This window comes from Neophocaena asiaeorientalis, unplaced genomic scaffold (genome assembly GCF_003031525.2).
Source record: "Neophocaena asiaeorientalis asiaeorientalis breed wild unplaced genomic scaffold, Neophocaena_asiaeorientalis_V1.1 scaffold91, whole genome shotgun sequence".
In the NCBI taxonomy this organism is placed as follows: Eukaryota; Metazoa; Chordata; class Mammalia; order Artiodactyla; family Phocoenidae; genus Neophocaena; species Neophocaena asiaeorientalis.
Window position 1 is genome coordinate 2,572,144 of NW_020173198.1, and position 18,039 is coordinate 2,590,182.

Sequence of the window (18,039 nt, forward strand, 5' to 3'; positions counted from 1 at the left end):
TTGTTTGTGACTCACTGTATCCCCAGGGCCCAAAGCAATGCCTGGTAGTGTTGAATTAATGAAAAATGAACATTGATTTTTAACTGTATACACTCTTGTTATAAAAATTATAACGATTTTTAAATGTGTAAATGAGAAATGAAAGTCTCTTATAAGCCCACCCTTAGATATTCACTGGTAATGGTTTGGTTTATTAGTCCCTGAAGAAAGTTAGAAGGATGAAAGATAGATAGATAGGTAGATAGGTAAATACACACACATACGTATATACACATATATACTTATACACCTGTATAAAATCATAGATTGCTTTTTATATCAATACATAGAACTCACTCATCTTTTGGAACAGCTGTATACTAGCCCATCACATAGAAACAATTTATTTAACCAAGCCCTATCACCGGACATTCAGATTATGTCCCCAGTACACTTTGAGAATCTTGTATCACAGCTGAGTAATAGTAACGTGTACACATACCTTTCTCCCTCACGAGAATGGGGCCCTCCGAGCAGTGGTTTCTTATTTACCTCTGGGCCTCCAGGGCCCAGCCCAGCACTGGAGCCCTACTAGCAGAGCAGAGTAATAAATTCTCTGACAGAGATCTGCCCAGCAGGACATGAGAGGCAGAGGAGGAGGAATGAATCAAGGACGCCTGAGCAGTTTGTGAAGATGAAATGTGCAAATGCAGATAAACAGCAACGTCTGTGTATTGTGAACTTGTTACTGAAAATGCAGAGGAAAAGCTTCTTCTGCTTCGTAATCTTCCTCTTCAGGGTTTCCCTTGTCTCTCCAAATCGCAACCTCTTATCCCCTGGGGCCAGATTCTCCTACCAAATAATTGTGACCAACTGGATACTTTTCAAACCTAGTGTATTGGTCAGCAGTAGTCACTATAATGCTGTGTAACAAGCCATCCCCAAACTCAGTGGCACTCGGCATGTATATTTTTGCTTGCATGTCTGTGGGTTGACTTAGGTTTAGCTGATGTAGGCTGTCTTGGTTCCAGGCTGCAGACTGGGCTCAAGTCCGCTCCCTGTGTATTCTCTTGGGGGGCCAAAGAGAGGGGACAGAAATGCAAGGTGGCTAACTGCACAAGTACATTAAAGTATATACATATATTCCTCTTTTTTTTTTTTTGGCTGCACTGTGCAGCATGTAGGATCTTAGTACCCCGACCGGGGATTGCACCCACGCCCCCTGCCATGGAAGCGTGGAGGCTTAACCACTGGACTGCCGGGGGAGTCCCATGCACAAAGCACATTTAAAACCTTTGCTTACATTCTATCTGCTAACACCCTGTTGGCTAAAGCAAGTCATGAGGTTGCATCCAACATCAATGGGGCAAGAAATACACGACCCACGCCCAACCCACGTGGAGGGTGGAGTGGGAATGAATATTTGCTGAGTGATAGTCTAATCTGCCACACCTGGGCCTGACCACAGGCCTTAAGGATGATTGACAGCTGGCTGTGCTGGAACCGGCCCAGCTGGATTTCTGGGTGGATGTGCTTAATTTGCTTCTCAGGGTCTCCTCTGGTCATTGTCATCCCAAAGTGACTTATTTATTTTTCCGAAAGTAACCAGAATATTTGAGGGAGGTAATTCATTCCTTCCCCAAACAATCCACTGAGCAACCTCTGCATGCCAGTCATCTGCACACATGCCTTCCAATTCAACACATATTCCCTGAGCACCTGCTTTAATCCAAGTTCTGGGCTAGGTATGGGGGGCAATGCAAGGACGAATGAGGTGAAGGTCCCTGCCCTTCGAGAGTGGGAGAGAGCTATGGAAATGGTTATCAGGCATCGTGGGAGGGCTCCAGCCGAGGAACAAGGAGGCCACCCTCCAGTGCAAAAGGCTAGGGACATGATGGCTGCCACCTCCGATCCTGCCGTGGGGCAGGGGTGGGGGGCGTCCGTGAGGATTTTTGGGTTTTCTGCCCTTTGCTATGTTAACTGGACCCCCCAGTAAATATCTGTCCCATGTCATTTGTCAAGGTGCGGTATGGGGAAAATTCCCAGTTCCTAAATCCCAGGTTGGAGCTTCGCCTCACAGGTGGATGGGCCCTCACTGTGAATGAATGAAGGAAGGAAGGAAGGAGGGAAGGAATTGAGCACGTCCTGATTCATATTTGCCACCAAGGCTGTACTGGTAAATCGCTGTGATTCCTCAGTGCCCATCAACACACACCGTGGAGTACTTTGCAGTCTCCAGCTTCTCTCAGCGGTACGGATGTTGGGCAAACGGAGCCAGATTCAAAAGAACACACAGTATGTGATTCCATTTGTATAAAACTGGAAATCAGGCAAAACGGATCTGTGCCGTCAGAAGTCAGGACAGGGGTTACCCTTGAAGAGCGAGTGTGACTGAAAGGGAGCCAGTGGAGGGCTCTGGCGACGTTAGGTTTCTTAAGCCGGGTGCTAGTTACGCGATGTGTTCAGTTTATGTAAGTTCATCAAGCTGTACGTTTGTGATCAATGCCCTTTTCTGTACATGTGATACTTCCATAAAAAGTAAAACAAAAATTTTCACACTGAATTCTAAATTATCTTTCTAAACTGGAAATCCAGCTCCATCAGCCTCCTGCTTAAAGGCCTTTCCTGGCTCCTAAACATACACCATGTAACACGGCACTCGTGGCCCTTCGTGATCTAGTGTGTGTCCGCCTTTTCCACTCCACCTCCTGTAATCCCTCATGTGGACCTTGTGCTCCAGCCCCGCCTCCTTACTTTCACACATTTCCCCCCAAACTCTCCATCATATGTCATGCCTCTGTGCCTTTGCATATTCTCTTCCCTCTGCCTGACCTACCTTTACCACCTCTTGTTTGCCATGAAAACTTCTATTTATCCTTCAAAGCCCGGTTAAGACATGACCTCTTCTGAGAAGGCACCTCGGACCCCAGAAGTACCCACGGTGACTGGTCCTATTATCACACTGCCTTGAGATGGTCTCCTCCACCAGACTGGACACTCCCTGAGGACAGGCACTGGATCTTGTCTTTCCAGTGGTTCCTGTGCCCCAGATGGGGTTGGCACACAACAAGAATTTAATAAAGTTTTGTTGAATGAAGGAAAGAAGGAAGGAAGGAACAGGGGCCATGTTATAGATACTGGGTGTCCCATCTGGGTTTGGAAATCTGGATCCCGACTCTGGAAGCCGTGGTCTCCTCTGTCCCGCCTGGGCTGAGCTGTGTTTTAAGCCATCCTGGCTCCCTGCCCCTCTTTCCCAGGGAGCTGGGATTTTGGGCAATTCTTGTGAAACAATCTCCTAAGCTTGTAGGTTTCATTTGTTTAATATTTCAGGGATATGCAACAATGTGGTGGCTCCGTGGCCACAATCCCTAGCCTTGCGTGAGTCATTTCTCAACTGAGTTCCTGTGATAGTCTCTTGTTGGTTCCCTCAACCTCTCTGTTCTCCGTCTGAAATCGATTTACAATTCTGCTGCTCACTTAATTTATTTAGTGCATTTTATTGATTTATGTCATAGAACTGAAAGGTGCATAGATCAGAACATGCCGAACAGGGAAGGGAGAGGGGAGCCAGCTTCCACAGTTGCCCAGAGTCTGACATCGAACTGCAAGCAGGTCAGCCTGCTGGCTGCAGCCTGAACACACCGAGTCACTGGTGCATCCTTGTGCCTGTGCATTAATCCTGGGTGGTCTTTTCTCCCTGGCTGCTTGGGGGACTCACTGTCACCTTCACCTGCCAACCCAAAGGTCCTGCCTCTGCAAAGTCCTCTCTGGCCCCCAGGCTGAGTTAGTTATGCCCGCTCTGGGCTCCCAAGTCACCGAGTACACGCCTGTGGTCCAGGGCCTGACAAAAAGGGAACTCTGATTCTTTCATCCCAACAAGACAGACAATTCAGGACACAAAAATGCAAGAGACTGGCCCGAGTGGTCCACACGTCCATTTTTCCCTCTCACCTGCCATTCCCAGACAACACTGAGCTAGTTTTTGCAGCCCTCTGACCGTGGGTGGGAACCATCGTTTGTCTGAAAGGCCCTGGTCCTTCTGTGGAGGCAGCAGAGCTCTGGAATCCTCCTGCAGAAGGAGATCATTTCCTGGCCATTCTCAATAAACTCACAACACAGGCCGCCTCACCTGGAGCCATTTCATTCTTGGAAGCAGGGCAGGCTGCAGCCTTGTTTTCTGGGAAGGGCTGCAGGGACCTTTGTCCACCTTCCCTCCACCTTCCCAGGGCAGGCTAGTGGGCAGCATCCCTCGGTGCCAGGCTGTGTGCCAGGAGCTGGGTCAGTGAGGAGATCGCCTCACGGCTTCCGACTTGAGGAGCCTTCTAGTGGGGGAGACACACAAGGAGGTGGAGAGTCACATCTGTGAATCAGGGACCCATGGGGGTGCCCAGAGGCCTGTGGAAGGAAAGATGGCAGTATAGGAAGGCTGTGTGGAGGGTTCCATGTGGGGAGGGTCCTGAAGGATGAGTGGCATTCCTTCTACTGCGTAAGGGGCACGGCGGTGGGGGAGTGTCATTCCTGGTAGAATGAATGACATGTGCAAAGACGTGAGACCCAGTATCCTTGTGCCAGGCACGTGACAGATGTGCAGTAGACACTTGCTGAATGATTGAAGAGTGGAAGGAAGGTGTAGCCCCGAGAGGTTAAGTGCCTTGCTCAAAGTCACACAGCAAATTTAGGTTAGAGTCAGCCTCACCTGCCAGGATCCTGAGGGCTTTTAATCAGCATCCCGCCCACCCTGCCAACACCACCCATCCTTTCTCAGCTCACCCTTCCTTCCCACCCATTCCTCCAGCCTCATTTTCTCTAGCATCACACATGGTCCTCCCACCTCCCTCATTCTGAAGTGCTGGTTCTGCCACTTTCGTTCTGAAATTCTGGATTCCTCTAATTACGTGCTCTTATTAAAAGTGATTAAACCCCCGTGCCGGTGGAGGACTGCTCCCGGAGATCACAACATCCAATAATTGCTTTAGTTGCTCTAATTCCAATTATTCAAGATTATCTTTCCAGGTAATTAGGTGTCTGGGTAGTCTCGCCTGTTCGCTCTCTCAGAGAGTGTCATATTAACCCCAAACGGTGACCAGCTTTCATGTTTCATAACTGGAAACAGTTTCTCCATGGTGAGAAGACTCCGTTAAGTGTAAACAGTGGTAATTAACATTTCGAAATGATTCTTCGGTCTTATCATACTTTGGTTTGAGAAATTACCTCGGATGCTTAAATCCAGCTCTTTGCCCCTCTGAGCAGAGGTTTCAGCAGCATTGGGGAAATAGGGCTTGCTGAACTGCACGGGGGTGGAGGCATTTGAAGGATGGCTCCTTTGCACATTCTAGGAAAGTCTTTGCATGGACTGGTTTCCTTCTGGATCTCTGCCTGGATGGGAGGTCGTGGGATGGAATTTGCCATAAGACCCTTCCATTTGGCCCAGGCTTTGCATTCACACAGGACCTTCACTTTAGACAAATGATGAGTCCTTCAAATGAAGTTATACCATCAAGGCCACCAGGTACAGTTGTGTAGGTTACCCACTGTGCAACTCTGGGGGTCATGATTCATCTACGTGAGTGGCATTGGGTTGGGCAGTGCACATCCTGTACGACTGTAGGCAGGGGCTGGGGATACACAGACTGGGTTAAAAGAAGACAACATTCAACATACAGGTCTATAGCTGCACCTCATTGCTGAACCGCACTGCCTGTGATGAGCAGGGAATTTATAACCCGATTTTGTCATGTTTCTTTTTTAATTGATATAATTTCATTTATATAATATACAAAGAGTGAAAGGCACAGAGTTTACATGTACAGTTCAGTGAGTTTCAAGAAATGCATACATCCATGTAGCCCACATCCTTGCCAAGATGTAGAACCAGGGCCAGCTTCGTGGGCACGTGACCTTATAGTCGCATAGGGTTCCGTGCACGGAAGGACTCTCCATTTGGTTTAATGCTATACTGTAACTGTCTTGAAATTCTTTTTTTTTGAGTTTCTGAAGCAGGGTTTATTTATATATTTATTTTTTGGCTAGGCCACATAGCTTGCAGGATCTTAGTTCCTTGACCAGGGATCAAACCCACACCCTCAGCAGTGAAAGAGTGGAGTCCTAACCACTGGACCACCAGGGAATTCCCCCTGAAGCAGGGTTTAAATAGACTTTATTGTTACAAGGGAGGCCCTACTGAGCAGCGCCTTCTAAATGGATACATGTGCTCCCAGGATGGCAACATGGAGAAATGAAGGGGTCATGATTGCAGAAGAGGTCACTGTAACTGAAAGACAGGATCCCGGGGAGGCCGGCCAGGAATGCAGCAGACATGATCAGGACAGGCCGGGGTGGCCAGGTCGCAGGCTGAGGGAGAGGACAGCTACTGTCTCTCCCGCTTCTTGTAGTTCTGCGGGTGTGACAGGACCCAGCCCGACGGCAGGAGGAAACACAGGAAGCAGGAGGTGAGCCCAATGGCGATATCCATGGTTCCGAGCTGCTCCCGCGGCGGCTTGGAATGGATCTGGGCCCGCGGCACGGGGAGCCGCCGGGCCAGGCCTGTCAGGGCCCTCAGCAGCAGTGGAGTCAGCACAGACATGACCGCACAGAGTAGACTGCAGGTAGCAGGCAGCCGGAACCCAAGGTTGCGAAGTCAAAATCTGTCTTGAAATTCTTAATAATTTTTTCAACAAGAGGCCCTGAATTTTCTTTTTTTTTTTAAATTAAATAAATTAATTAATTTGGCTGCGTTGGGTCTTCGTTGCAGTGCGCTGGCTTTCTCTAGTTGCGGCGAGCGGGGGCTACTCTTTGTTGCGGTGCGTGGGCTTCTCATTGCGGTGGCTTCTCTTGTTGCGGAGCGTGGGCTCTAGGCACGTGGGCTTCAGTAGTTGTGGCACGTGGGCTCAGTAGTTGTAGCTCAGGGGCTCTAGAGCGCAGGCTCAGTAGTTGTGGCGCACGGGCTTAGTTGCTCCGCGGCATGTGGGATTTTCCCGGAGCAGGGCTCGAACCCGTGTCCCCTGCATGGGCGGGCAGATTCTTAACCACTGTGCCACCAGGGAAGTCCCCTGAATTTTCATTTTGCACTGCCTTCCCGATTTGGGCTGTATACTGCACCCCCATATTATTATTCACTTACTATTTCTCTTTACATTGATTCACTTACAAAGTCGAATTATTTTCTCCCCATCCTGAGCAATGAGATCTGTCAATTCACGGTTTTAGTGTGCCATGTTATTTTTTTCCGAGGTGCTTTAAAATAAATAATAATAATACCAAAAACTTATTTCTGTTTTGCCAATGTGTCAGACGCAGCTGATTCCCCCAACAACTCAGTGAGTTTGTGCTGTCGTTAAACTATGTGATGGGTGGGGAAACTGAGGCCCAGAGAAGTTAAGTTAACTTGCCCAAGGCCATATGGGTTGCGGTGGTGGTGCTGGGTTGGAACCTGGGCAGGTGGGCTGCAGAGTCCTTGTGCTTTACCATTCCACTTGCTGCCTTGATGCGAGCTATTAAAATAGAAAAAGAATCCCCACGACTAGGGAAGGACTAAAATCTAATGAAAGGAAGGGACGAGGTAAGTGTTGTCTGGGTGGGGCTGGGAGGGAGAAAGGGCCGTCATACCACACGGGATGACACTTGTCATCCTCCAAAGCCCTTAGGACTCACGCATCTAATGCTGCTTCCTTCTTGTTATGCTTCTAGTTCCAAGACAGGAGCCTAACCATCACACATGGGCTGTCAGGTGGGAAGGCCTCAGAGAGCTGGTCTCACCTGCTCCATTTTGCAGATAAGAAAACTGAGGCCCTGAGATAAAACTCTTCGTGGCTGCCATGGCCTGAGTACAGGTAGACCTTAGAGATATTGCGGGGTCAGTTCCAGGCCACCGCAGTGAAGCAGATATCGCAATAAAGCAAGTCACACCAATTGTTTGGTTTCCCAGTGCATAGAAGAGTTATGTTTACACAATACTGTAGTCTATTAAGTGTGCAACAGCGTTATGTCTAAAATACAATGTGCATACCTTAATTAAAAATACTTTATTGCTAAAATATGCTAACCATCGTCTGACAATGCAAGATTGCCACAAATCTTCAATTTGTAAAAGCAGTATCTTCAAAATGCAGTAACAAGGTGTGCCTGTGTAATGAGTGTACAGCATACCAATCCCTAAGAAGGGGAGTCCCCACTCTGGGGCAGCCTCCCCCAGCCCAGCCCTGGCAATTCTTGGAACACTTATTGAGCACCTGCTACATACCAGTCCCTTTCAGGCATATTATCCCATTTAATCTTCTCAACAGCCCACAAAGTGGGTTTACTGTTATCCCCCTTTTCAGATCAGGAAGCTGAGGCTCAGGCTAAGACACTTGCTCCCGGTCCAGGGAGGGGCAGAGCTTGGATTTAATCACAGAGTTGAGTGCAGTGTTAAGGCAGAGCATGGGCTCTGGATTCAAATTGTGACTCTACCTCATTAGCTGTGGGACCTCAGGCATGCTTCTCATCCTCTTTATGGCTCACTTTCTTCATCTGAAAGATGGGGTAAATAGCATCCACTTTGTGGAATTCTTCCGGGAGCCAAATGGAATAATCCACGCGAGGGGTTAGCACAGGGTCTGTCTCAATCAACACTAGCTTGAATGAATATTCCAGCATATTTCCGCCATCTCCTCTGTTCGGCCCGACCAGCTGGAAAGCTAACTTGGCAAGACCTCAAATTTGAGTTTACTTCTACTCAACTAACCTTCATTGACTCATGCACAGAATTCCATTCCCTGCTAAATACTTTCACATCTCTTGGTTCATTTAATTCTGTTGACAGCTCTTTGAGGAGGTGCTGTTATCTCTGGTTTACACCCAAGGAAACAGACTCAGAGAAGTTGAGCTACTTGCCTGAGGTCACACAGCAAAGCAATGTATCCCATCAGTCACGTGCTATTTCTGCCACACCTCACAGGTCTTTCCACCCTGCCTGGGGCCTCCTGGCCCCTCTTCCACTCCTTGGGCCCAGGAAGTTCTTTGGTTGGCTTTGCTGTGTGTTCTGACCCAGCCAGGTGGCCCCATTGGCTCACAGCTGTCAGGGCCTGCGTGGAGCAGAGGGAGGTGGCAGCTAAGGGGACCCATGGCTGCTGCTGCTCCTGGCACCCTCTGCTCCTCACGCACCACATCTGCTGGCTCCCGCAGACTCGTCATCTGCAACCATCTGCCGGGCTCCCTGGAGGCGCTAAGTCTGTGATGTGACACAGAATCTCCCAAACCCACTGCCTTTAGCCTGTGTGAGGAGCAGAGAGACCTTATCTATATCTTGAACCCACTAGGAACGATGGACTTAAGTTAGAGGCCCTTTCAGGCCCTGGAGGGCTGAAGCCCCTGCCCTGGTTTGCTACCCAGGAATTTGCTCCTGCAGACCTGGTGCCGTTTCTGGAGCCAGCCTGACTCCCACGGGTTCTGCTTCGCTTAGGCTTTCCCCTGAAATTTCATTCTGAGTTTAAAAAGTCCTGTGTCTCTTGGCAGGGATGCCCTGGTCCCCTGCTTGTCCACAGAATCTCTGGCCTCATGGGCTTCTGGTATTCAGCGTGTGTTTTGCCAAAGGCAGAGAAAGGCCCGGGGTGTGTGTGTGTGTGTGTGTGTGTGTGTGTGTGTGCACTTGTTCCGGAGACACAAGGAAGGAAAGTGGTTTCTCCGAAGCTGGTGTCTGTCTGTTGGTCTCATCACACACTCCTCTTCCCTGGCCCATCTCTGGTGGTGAGGGCAGAAGCTGTTGGTTTTATTCATTAGTTAAGATTTTTTTTGATTGGGGGGTACCAGCTTTTTTGAGATATAATTCACTTACCATTTGTTTGTCCCCTTAAAGTTCAGTGGTTTTTAGTGTATTCACAGAGTTGTGCAATCATCACCACTATGAATTATAGAATATTTTCATCACCCTGGAAAGAAACACTGTTTCCTTTAGCCATCATCCCTCAATCCACCAGACACCACAGACTCACACAACCAACGATCTCCTTTCTGTCATTGTAGATTTGTCAATTCTGGACATATACGAACAGAATCATATAATATGAGGATTTTTGTGCCTGACTTCTTTTACTTAGCATAATGTGTTTTTTTTTTTTGCGGTACATGGGCCTCTCACTGTTGTGGCCTCTCCCGTTGCGGAGCACAGGCTCCGGACGCGCAGGCTCAGCGGCCATGGCTCACGGGCCCAGCCGCTCCGCGGCATGTGGCATCTTCCCAGACCGGGGCACAAACCCGTGTCCCCTGCATCGGCAGGTGGACTCTCAACCACTGCGCCACCAGGGAAGCCCCCGCTACTTGTTTTTGTAAATAAAGTTTTACTGGAACACAGCTAGGCTCATTCCCTTATGTATATCCCTGGCTGCTTCCATGTTATAATGGCAGAGTTGAGCGGTTATGGCAGAGATGGTATGGCCTGAAAAACATAAGATATTTCCTCCCTGGCTGTTTACAGAAAAGGTTAGCTGACCCTGCTTCATAGTTTACCATCAAGTATGCAAACTTAAACACAATAGATTTGCTTGTTTTTGAACTTTCTACATAAATGTGATCAAATGATGAACCTTTTTTGTGTCTGGCTTCTTTTGCTTAAACTTATGTTGATCATTATTGTAGTCCATTCAGGCTGCTAAAAACAACAGAAATTTATTTCTCACAATTTTGGAGGCTGGAAGTCCAAGACCAAGGCATCACCAGATTCAGTGTCTGGTGGGAACCTGTTCCTTGGTTCACAGATGCCCATCTTCTTGCTGTGTTCTCACAGGGCAGAAGGGGTGAGGGAGCTCTTTGGGGTCTCTTTTTATAATTTATTAATCCCTTTCATGAGGGGTCCACCTTCATGATCTAATCACCCCCAAATGCCCCACCTCCAAGTACCATCACATTGGGAGTTAGAATTTCAACATATGAATCTGTGTGTGTGTAGGGGACACAGACATTCAGTCTATAGCAATCACATAGCTGTAGTTTGTTCATTTTTATTGCTGTGTAATATTCCATTGTGTGACTCTAAGACCTTCTGCTTGTTCGTTTTACTCTTAGTGGGTATTTGGGACATTTTCAGTTTTTATTATGAATAATGCTGTTAGTTCAAGTGTGGTCCCCAGACCAGCAGCATCAGCATCACCTGGGAGCCTGTTAGAACTGTAAATTCTCAAGCCCCACCCCAGACCTCCTGAACAAGAAACTTCAGGTCGGGGCTGGCAGTCTGTGTTTAACAAGCCCCTAGGGCGATTCTAATGCATCCTCCAGTTTGAGAATCCCTGCTGTAGTGTTTACCTAGACATAGAATTACTGGGCCAACCCTGTATATCTTTAATTTTACTAGTCGTCTTGTTTTCCAAAGCGGGCGTACCAATTTATACTCCCACACACGTGGTATGAGAATTCCCATTGTTCTGTTCTTGACAATGATTAGCTTTATCAGATTTTTAAAATTTGCCAAATGGATGGATGAGAAGTGGTATCTTATTGTGGTTTTCAATTTGCATTTCCTTGGTTATCAGAGGGGTTGAGCATCTCCTCATGTTTATTTGGGTTTTCTCTTGCGTGAAGTGCCTGTTCACATCTTTTGTCTATTAGATTGTTTGTCTTTTACTTATTGCTTTATAAGGTTTTTTTTTTTTACATATTATAACCCTTTGTTGCTTATAGGTATTACCCCTTTTGTCACTCTGTGGGCATGCCTTTTCACAGATGTCTTTTGATGAATATAAATTCTTAATTTTGAAAATTGTGGTAAGACACGCATAGCATAAAATTGACCATTTTAACTGTACAGTTCAGTGGCAGTGAGTACATTCACGTTGTTATGCAACCATCACCACCATCCATCTCCATGCCGTTTTTATCCTCCCAAACTGAAACTCGGTATCCATTAAACACTAATTCCCATTCCCCCCTCCCAGTCATCATTCTCCTTCTTGTCTCTATGAATAAGACTGCTCAAGGTACCTCATATAAGTGGGATATGCAATATTTGTCCTTCTGTGCCTGTCTTATTTCACTTAGCATAATGTCTTTGAGGTTCATCTATGTACCTCATTGTGGATGTGTCAGAAACAAAATGTTTTGGTGTGGTCTGGTATATATATTATATATATATATATATATACAGAGCACAGGCTCCCGACGCGCAGGCTTAGCAGCCATGGCTCATGGGCCCAGCCGCTCCGCGGCATGTGGGATCTTCCCGGACCGGGGCACGAACCCGCATCCCCTGCCTCGGCAGGCGGACTCTCAACCACTGCGCCACCAAGGAAGCCTATATACTATATTTTGTTTATCCATCGGTTGATGGACGTTTGGACTGTTTGTACCTTTTGGCTATTGTGAATAATACTGCTGTGAACATTGGGGTACTAACGTCCATTCAGATCCCTGCTTTCACTTCTTCCACCCAGAAATGGAATTGCTGGATCATATGGTAATTCTATGTTTAATTTTTTGAGGAACCACCATACTGTTTTCCATAACAGCCGTACCATTTTACATTCACAATGCACAAGGGTTCCAATTTCTCTCCGTCCTCACCAATGCTTGTTATTTTCTGTTTTGATAACAGCCGTCCTAATGGATGTGAGGTGGTATCTCACTGTGGTTTTGATTTGACTGGTGATGTTGAGCATCTTCTTGTGCTTTTGGGCCATTTGTGTATCTCCTTTGGAGAATGTCCATCCAGGTCCTTTGCCCATTTATGAATTGGGTTGTTTGGTTTTTGTTGTTGAGCTGTAGGAGTTCTGTATATATTCTGAATATCATTCTTTATCAGATATATGCTATGCAAGTATTTTCTCCCATTTTGTGGGTTGCATTTTCATTCTGTTGATAGTGTCCTCTGATGCACAAAAGCTTTCAAGTTTGATGAAGTCCAGTTTATTTGCTTTTTCTTTTGTTGTCTGTGTTTTTGTAACCAAGAGATTATTGCCAAATGCAACGTCATGAAGTTTCCCCCGTTTCCTTCTAAGAGCATGAACACACACGCACAACTTATTCATCCATCCATCCATCCATCCAATAATTTTGATTCTCCAGCTGCATGCACATCCTTCTGGCCTCATGAGAAATACTCCAAGGCTGTCCCGGGCCCATTTGTCTGGAAAACCTTTGCAAACATTCATTTGTTCCTGCGCTGTACTGTGTGCAGGAGAACTCCAGTCTTGCTACTCTCCTTGTCTTCCTTGGGAGAGCGGGTGATTTCTGCTTTAAGATTTCCTAGTCTGTTATTCTCTCCCTGGCAGGATGGTGTGTGCATGCACGCGTGCGCATTGGCAGAGGGTGCAGGGGCCCCCTTCAGTGACCCACTCCAGCATCTGTGCTTTCTTGCTTCCCTTGAATTAGCAACACTAGCTGCTGTAACAAAGAAACCTCCAAATCTTAGTCGCCTTCCGTGATAAGAGTTGGTTTTCCCATCACGGGAGGTCCTGTGCAGGTGACCCCATGGCCGACCCCCTTCCTTATGCTCATCCAGAGCTCCAGGCTCCTTCCCCTGCGGGCTTTGGAGTCTTCTCCATCCAGCCAGAAGTTGGGGAAAGAGGATGGTGTGGGAGGTCCCTATGGGCCGGGCTGGGCTGGGAAGTGGCTGCTTTCATTTCCGCCCACATTCCTTTGGCTGGAACTCAGTCTCATGGCTGTACTCAACTACAAAGGCTATAGGGAAATGTAGCTTATTTGTGTGCCCACGAGGAAAAGGAAATGGGCTTTGGTGACACATGGAAGTCTCTGCCATACCCTCTGTTCTTCCCTTTCTCTGTCCCCCAGGCCAGGGGAGCTTTATTAAGTGTGGGATGTCGGAGGGAGAAGGGGCAGGAGAGGGGAGGTAGCCCAGACCTTCTTCTCTTTTTCTAAATACAATATTTACAGTAAAAGTTGTAGCTTTTAAACTTAAAAGTCCAAGCTTTTGCAGCTCAGAAGCCTTGCTCTTGTGTCCTGAGACCTGGCCCTGCTTTCCCCTGGACCCCCTCCCCTGCAGCAGTGGATACAGGTGGGGAAGGACAAGGGGTTCAGGAAGGCTGTGGGAAACCTTACCTAATGTCTCAAAAAATTATCCTGCTGCTGTTAACTCAAGAATCCGGTTGTGTGTCTGCCACCCTTTAGTTTGCAGATACTAGTTTCTTGCACGTTTTAAAAATCAAAACGTCCATTACCTGCTTTCAGGTTCTTGATTCCTCACTGGTTCCGCAGGATTCCCCCCTGCACAGCAACAAAGGGCCATCAATCCCAGGTGCGGGTCCCTGCACCCTGTACTGTGTTTATTTGCTTTGGAGGCTGATTCAGAAAGCGCAGAACTTCACTTCCCTTTGGACTTCGGCTCTACCTTGCCAGTGCTCACTCTGCCTTTTTCACTTTAACTGATCCTCTTTCGTGCCACAGAAGTCAGAAATAAAGCAGAATTGTGGCGTTCCGATCGCTTCCTGTCATGCTTTGACATCGGACTGTTGGCCCTGAGCAGCCTGTTTGTTCCTGCCCAGTTGTTCTTGTTCTGAACAGAACTGCAGAGCTCATTTTTGCTCTCACCAGCAGTTTTCACCAGCTCAGTCCCTCGTGGTGGGCGCCTGCCCATCCCGACAGGATCCTGACACCCTGCCTACAGGGCCTTCGAGATTTCCTTCCCCATTAGGGCGTCTGCTCCCATCCCTGCTGGACTCCAGCCCGTGTCGAGGCATGTTTGCCTCGATGGAAGCCTTTGGGGAGCATGAAGTTTGGACTCTTGGAAGGTCAGTGGTCATCCTGCATGGCCCCATGCTCTCTCAGGAGACCATCTCCCTTGTTGACTGGGGGATCTGAAATGGACAGGCTACCTCTAGATCATTCTCCTAGTGAGACAGACCCAGGCAATCGCTCAGTGCTCCCAAAATCCTTGGCACCATTGTTGGACCGGGGACTCGGTGGGAGGTTCTAGAAAAGAAGGAAGATTGGCTGCAAGAGCCAGAAGCCTGCTCAGACCAGCTTAACTACAAAGGCGGTTTTGACAGGACAACCCCACAAAGTCCGGATGAGAAGTATTTAAAGACCAAAGCTTAGGATATGAGAAGGGGACTGACCAGGAGTCTTACCTCTTTTCCTCTGCACATCTGTTTCTTTTCTTGTGGCCTCTCCTGCGTGATGACCAGTAGTCTACTGACCTTCCATCTGTTAACTAAATCTCTAGGTCCCATTTTCAAATACTTGAGGACAGAGAATCTGATTGGTCCAGCTTGGAGCTGGGAACAACTCAGACTGGATGAGCTGAAACAGGGGGCGGGATCACCCAGCACGCCCCAGGGCTGTGGTCAGTTTCATTACGAAGGTGGTGTGGGGGGCTTCCCTGGTGGCGCAGTGGTTGGGAATCCGCCTGCTGATGCAGAGGACGCGGGTTCGTGCCCTGGTCCGGGAAGATCCCACATGCCGAGGAGCGGCTGGGCCCGTGAGCCATGGCCGCTGAGCCTGCGCGTCCGGAGCCTGTGCTCCGCAACGGGAGAGGCCACAACAGTGAGAGGCCCGCGTACCGCCAAAAAAAAAAAAAAGAAGGTTGTGTGGTCAGGGAGGAGATGGTTGGCAGGGCTACTGTGGCGGGGAGATGGGGAATGAACCATTGTTCGGTTTAGGAGAAAGAGGAGGACTTTCTCCTCTTTCTGAGGCTGAGCACACTGCTCACACGCACACAGCTGCAGAGTGACAGCATCGGGATTCAACCCGGGGCCGCCTGGACTCCAGAGGAGGCTCTGTGGTGGTTTCCGAGCCATTTGCTCTGGGTTTTCTCTACTTTTTGTTCTCTTCCAAATCTAGTTTCCTTGGAAATAAAATTCAGAGCTCACTTAAGTCCTCCTTCCCTCTCTGCACCTCAAGGGCATTCCATCCTGAGGTTTATTTAGAGTTAAATAAGCTGAAGGGGGAGGGGCCCTTACAAATGGACCGGTAACCTGCTGGGCACGGAAGGCTGCCCTGCAGTCCTGGCTTCCCCTCTGCTGTCTCATTATTGCCCGTGGAGTTCTCATCAACATCCCTTTACGACTGAAGTTGATAAACTGGCTGAGACGGTCAGAACGATTTAATTTAGTTCAACTCTGGCCCTTCCCCCTCCTGCACTCATGCCAACGGAAGGACCTCTGAGCCGGGGTTCAAAATAGGGCCTTCACCTCCAGCAGATCTGGGGCCAAGCAGGGCCAGCACCCAGGGGAACTTGGACTTGCTTCTGAATCCCTCTGAGACCTGCAAGGTAAAGGTGACAAAGACCCTCCCTCCAGGCACTTGAGTTTTGCATTCTGACAAAATCGTGTGAACCTTTCTTCTGGAAGGGAGAGTTCTGGGGTTCCGAGAGTCAAAAAGGCTTCAGATTTTTGATCTTAGTCATTGATTCAACGGGTATTTCTTGGGCACCAACTGTGGACCCCACCCTCCCAGGGTTATTTTAGGTCCCTGCCCTCCTGGGCTTGACTTTGTTGAGGCAGAAACTCAGGGGAAGAGAGTGAGCCCTTGTTACTGCTCTGATCGAGGCAGTGACCATCAGTGGTCCGTGCGAGTACGCGACTGATTGATTTCTCTTTATCCCCCGTACCCTCCTCCCATTCCCCTCTCTTCCATACTGGCAACCCTCAGTTCTGTTTAAAGTATTTATGTTTGTATATATTCTTGCACATGTGTCACTTTTTGCATCCTTTAAATTTATATAAATAGTACGTGTATTGCTATTTCTGCAGTAAGGCTGTACTATAACAAATCACCCCAAAACTCAATGGCTTACAAAAACAAGCTTTATTTTTCTTGCTCGTGGGTCTGAGAGTTGGGTGGTGACTGCTGTGGGTTGTGGGCTGACTGGGCTTGGTTCCAGGCTGTGCCTTGGGTTCAGTCTGCCCTGGGCGTGTCCTGTCACGCTGGGGCCGGCATCTACCTGGAGGATATTCTCATGGCGATGGCAGAAATGCAAAAGGGATGAGAGAAACCTGTGATACCAGACACAGAGAACAGACTTGTGGTTTCCATGGGGGAGCGATGGAGTGGGAGTTTGGGGTTAGCAGATGCAAACTATTATATATAGAATGGAGGGAAGGACTGGGAGTGTGGGGTTAGCAGAGGCAAACTATCATATTATAGGATGGATAAACAACAAGGTCCTACTGTATAGTACAGGGAACTATATTCAATAACCTGTGATAAACCATAACGGAAAAGAATATGAATGAGAATATACACATATATGTATAGCTGAGTCACTTTGCTGTACAGAAGAAATTAACACAACATTGTAAATCAACTATACTTCAATAAATAAATAAATAAGTAAATGAAAGTCCCATTCACACATGAAAAACATCAAGAACAAAAAGAAAATCCTAAAAAAAGAAAAGAAATCTGTGATGCCTTCTTAAGGCTTGGCTAGGGGATGGTGCATGGCCACTTCTGTCCATATCCCAGTGGACAAAGCAAGTCACACAGCCAGCCCCAAAGTTAGTAGGGTGGGGAAGTATCTCCTGCCCCAAGAAGGAGGGGTGAGACTGTTTGCTGAACAGTAATGCAGTTGATTGCAGTATCTGTTTTAGGTCTCACTTTGTTTCTTAAGTTTCCATCAAGCACTACGTGTTTAAGCTCCATCTATGTGGCTGTGTGCACACCTAATCCAACACCTGCCTGATACGCCATGTTGAGCATCTCCTCTGTGTGCTATTTGTTCTCCTAGAGGTGGACGCCAAGGTTGTTTCTCACTCTCTGTCACCACAAACGATGCTGCAAAGAACATCCTTGCGTCTGCCCTGTGAGGATGCCCTTGAGGTGTACACCCAGGAGCAGAATTATGGGGTCGTAGGGTAGGATATACTTTTACTTTGCAACATTAACACCAGCGCCGCTGGAGGGTCCCACACCCTCCATATTCTGACCATCGGACTCACATCCGGGTATCAGCCAGCTTTCTAACGTTTACCTGTCTAATCAGTAGAAAGCCTAAAGTCATGTCTCCTTGCCTTAATTTGCATTTCTCTGATTAGTAATGCGTCTGAGTGTCTCTTCACGTGCCCCTCAGGTTTGAGTTTCCGCTTCTGGAAGCTGCCTCTTCACATCCTTCACACCGTGTGCTTCCTCTCAGGAGAG

The 18,039-nt window shown here is 48.0% G+C and overlaps 1 protein-coding gene and 1 pseudogene across 2 annotated transcripts in view; one reads left to right on the forward strand and one right to left on the reverse strand.

The window, feature by feature from the left end:
- The window catches only part of GSG1L (GSG1 like), a 133,706-nt gene that overhangs the window by 3,827 nt on the left and 111,840 nt on the right, over positions 1 to 18,039 (forward strand). The window lies entirely within an intron of this gene.
- Positions 6,120 to 6,616, reverse strand: LOC112399358 (cytochrome c oxidase subunit 8A, mitochondrial pseudogene; annotated as a pseudogene). The gene has a single exon (XR_003003204.1). The product of XR_003003204.1 is annotated as a cytochrome c oxidase subunit 8A, mitochondrial pseudogene (transcript).